Source organism: Vidua macroura, chromosome 3, assembly GCF_024509145.1.
Source record: "Vidua macroura isolate BioBank_ID:100142 chromosome 3, ASM2450914v1, whole genome shotgun sequence".
Taxonomy (NCBI): domain Eukaryota; kingdom Metazoa; phylum Chordata; class Aves; order Passeriformes; family Viduidae; genus Vidua; species Vidua macroura.
The window spans coordinates 64709167-64713481 of record NC_071573.1 but is presented as its reverse complement, the minus strand read 5'-3'; the positions used below and the strand labels follow the sequence as shown (position 1 = coordinate 64713481).

The 4315-nt window shown below is 38.5% G+C and overlaps 1 long non-coding RNA gene across 1 annotated transcript; it reads left to right on the top strand.

Annotated features, from left to right (window-relative positions):
• The first annotated feature begins 1477 nt into the window (after window positions 1-1477).
• On the top strand, window positions 1478-3065 carry LOC128804687 (uncharacterized). Its single transcript, XR_008436163.1, has 2 exons — window positions 1478-1561; window positions 3006-3065. It is a non-coding gene; the product is annotated as an uncharacterized LOC128804687 (long non-coding RNA).
• Window positions 3066-4315: the final 1250 nt, after the last annotated feature.

Sequence of the window (4315 nt, the reverse complement as noted above, 5' to 3'; positions counted from 1 at the left end):
ATGAGTGCAAATTTTTTATCTGCTACCTTGAAATGTATAGTTTTCTCATTCTTTCTAATGGAGCATATGGTAAATCTGACTCTTGGGTACTTTTAAAAAGTCAGTTTTCTGGGAAAATATTTCAAAATAAGTCAATTTGCTGGGAAGATATTCCATATTACCAAGGAATTAGGAAAAAAAACAGCTCCTCTCAGAGCTTCACTTCTAAATACAAATGGATCACAGAGAGAAAATCTGCTTTTATCACAAGCAGAAAAAATATTCAATGCTAAATTTTCAGCCTGGACAAAGTAACGTTCCAAACACGGAACTGAACAGAAATGTGACAGAAACAGAACAATTCCAACAACAGAGTAATTGGCCAGTTACCTCCTGCCTGGTCTATATGCCTCCAACATTAAGTTACCCCTGGGCTCTTAAAAACTGACCATGCCAACAGGAAAGGTTCAGCAGCAACTACTCTAGCTGTGTTCTCACATTTCTTTATAGCCTCTCTGGCCTGCATTTTTTCTTCCTAGAATGGAAATGATGGAGTAGCATGTGTTGCAGTGATTTAGTTTGTGTAGAGCCTGGACTTACTCCCATGCACCACAACTAAAGGGATCAGAGAACCTTTCTGCCCATTGTTGGCCAACAGAAGTTGTTAGTGATTTGCTCAAAGTAAGCTTTGTGCTCTTATTTGGCTGTGTCTAGACAGCCAAATACTTTGCTACAATCCAAGGAATGTGCAGCTAATGTCAGTTATGTATTCACAGGAAAGCATTGGTTCTGGAGCATAGGCTCAACACAATCACTGCAAAGGGCAGAAGCCAAGAGACAGGGTATTCTTCCTTGAGCAGGTTATTTATTATGGGGCTTACTTAATTTCCTCCAAGAAAAAAAAAAAAGTTGCATAAAGTTCTTTAAAAATTTCACCAATTTAAAATACAGCTAACATTCAGTTTGATAGTCATATGAGGGAGATTTAGTTAAGAGGCATTTTAGACATATAAACACACATAAAATTCTTGTATGGTCCAAGAATTACAAGCAGAAGAAGCAGAACTATCTTGTGTTCTTCAAGTGGAACTGCCTTTGGATAAAAATTTATGACCTGTCTTGAGTAATTGTATTAACAGTTGACAGGTGTTTAGAAAAACAAAATGACAATCCAAGAGGTCAATATGAAGAAAAACCCAAACCAAACAGCACTAGCATATTTTGAAAAGGACAATAACACCCCAGCAGAAGTTTAGTTTCCGTTAGCTCCAGGTGGAGTTATGCCTGCTCACCGAAATGACCCATCATACAGTGATAGGGTGTCCTTTGACTGCTTCTGATGGAGAATAGTGGGCTACTAGCATTGTTGACTACAACCAATCCTATGAAAGACCAGGCAACTGTCTCACAAAGGACTGAACAGATGTAATAATTTGTGCCAGATAATGAACACTGCCCCTATTTATCAGCTATGCAAGCAAAAGCACAGCAGAGGTAACTGAATTGTCCACAGCCATGCAAGGAGAGTTAAACAAGGCAAACTTTCTAGGTGAAGGGTGGAGGCAGCAGACCAGAACATGAGGTACTTGATGTTAGATATAATCCTAACATTGCAGTAGCTTTGTTTTTAACTCAGCAATGTATTTGGCATCTTGTCTCTCCTATACATCAAGTGCAGGAAGACAATATGAACAGTTTCTAACTCTACCTCATAAACTTTCCTGAACAGGCACTGGAGTTACAATAACATCTTTGTTGGCAAACATTTCCAGGCACTGTAAATCTGTCTGACTCTACAGGAGAGATGGCTGATGTGCAGATCTCTAGGTCACTGTTGTTAAAAAACAGAGCCCCTGTTCATCCATCTTGGGCCTTATTTTATAGCATACCGTATAAATGAGAACTTAAAATAGTTCTTTATCCTTCCAAAGTGCACAGTCACTGGAAAGGATAACATAACAAGTTTAGCTTTGGGAACCTGAATCAGCTGAGAAAAGAGCAGCTGAAGGACACATCTGTGTTTGCCTTTCCCAATCCAGAGGCAGCCTGTGCAGTCCATACCTATGCCAGCATGCTTTTTCTCACTTAAGAAATTGAATCTTTTCACCCAAATGTTCACCAGACCAAGGCAAGGAGTTGCAATTTTTATTACTTAGCATCAGGGAAGCAGTGCAGTATTGTACAAGAATGTTCCCAAGGAATGTAATAACATGAGCTGGAATCATCTGGCTTCTTACCACATGAGGCTGTAGAGAGAAAAATAGCTATTCTTCCCTTCCCATAAGCATACAGGAGGACAAGCATCTATCCTTTGTTATCCATGCTGTAATGCGCATTTATTAGTAATAGCACGAAGATATTTTCCTCATGGTTTTAACAGCATCTTTGACGTGGGCTAGGTGGAGAGGATTTCCATTTTTTGAAGAGGTTTAAGATTTTGAAAGACTTTAAGAAATACAAGCAAACACAGTTTGATTTGACTGGTGATCTCAAAATTGTAAGAAAAATATCAGAGAATTAGGGCTATCGTTTACTAGAAAGGCTTTCAGCTTTTCACTCTGCAGTATTATTCCGAACCTTAAAAGCTTTCCAGGTGAGACATGCATGGAAAAAAAGTTTCACCTTTTTTTTTTTCTTTCCCCCAGCAGCTTCACTGCAGAGCCATATTTAGAAATGCTTGATCTGAAGGTGTTTGGATTTGGCAGGGAATGGCTATGATGCACTTTCCCCAGGGCCTGGGAAAGAGAAACAGGCTGCAAAGACAGCTTTCACAAGTTGCTTTGAAGGCAGTGTATAATTTTAGAGGCTGGCAATGAAAGACAGAGCAGCCTCCAGGGATACCCCTTTTCTATTCTTCCACTTACAGGGATTCTTGCCTTTGCAGTCAAGTTCTGTCGTGTCCCGAGTAAGAAGCTCGGTCAGCAGGGAATGAGACAGCTTGCATCATCTTTCTCCTTCAGCTAAACTATTAAAAGGAGGCAGATCTAATGCTCTTTTTTTTTTTTTTTTTTTTTTCCTCTTGACAGACCTGTGACTCATGAATGCTGCAGAAAGGAGAAACCAATAAAAACTATTTCTACTCTTTATGTTTTGAGCTTCCATTTTAGGGATCACAAAATGTGGAGTCTTCACCGCCTTTGTTAATCGTACTATAATGATCTATCATTATTATTATTCTTATTATTACTAATACTACTGCTACGATCTTGTATTTAGGCACCTTACATCCACTCTAAGAACAGGTTTAAGTATGCAGCTGATCTGTGTAATAATGCCTGAAAGCTTTGTACTTTTGAAAGCTCAGTGCTAGGGCCACCTGCAGAGCTTTCTGAGAAATGTACACCGCCTCCAAAGATTGTTTCCAAAACCAGTATTGGCTTCCCACAGCCAGGACCTGGTCTGCTGAGTGGCAGAAACTCCTTTTACCAGCCTTTTGTCTCCCTTTGTGCTGTGCAGTATTTTTGCTGTAGTTCTGGTGGCAGAGATGGAAAGGAAGTGCTATGGAGCTTTCACAAACTGCATTTTTTTCTGCCAGCAGCACCTTCTCCCTCAAGATTACATCAAACCCAGTGCCAAGTTTGTGGCTTAAGCCCATCTCTGCACTGGATTCCCAAAGAAACCAAAACAAAAAAAAATTAATTGCCCCCACATCTCTCTGCCTTATGCTAATTATTTTGGACACAGATATGTGCTACATTCTCTTTAAAGCAATTTAAAAAAACCTCCCACATACTAGGGGATGGAAGGGACATGAAGAATGAAAAAATAAATGGGCTAGGAAACTGTAAAGTAAAAGAGAACATGCTGCAGTTTTAAAAGACTTTCTCATTTGTTATTTTTATTGTAATTTGCAAATTAAACGTGAAACAGTTCAGCTGAAATGTATGTCAATATGTAGCCATGAATTTTGTATATGTTATTAGTTCTGAAATATGTAAAGGCCATTTCCATTAGTGATTAAATAGACAGCAATAGCTACAACTACAGATTGCTCCCAAATTCACTTCTGGTTCTTTTTTTCTGGATGCAGGATGCTACAGAAAACCCTCCAGAATTTAACTGTGCTGCACATGCAAATAAATGCAGCTGAATGGAAGTGGAGTTCCTGTCACATTTATTCATTTCAGCACCTGTTTACTTTCCAAATTGGAACAAAAGGTCAAAGCACACTGTGCTTGGCAGAAATTATAAAACATTTTAATTCAGAAATACTAAACCAATTCATTTTGCCATTTTTAACTAAGAAGAAGCATTTTGATGTTATATTAACTAGATGAATTAGCCTAAGTAAAATTATTTTGTTTCAGTTTTGAGAAACTTTGTTTTTTTTCTTGAA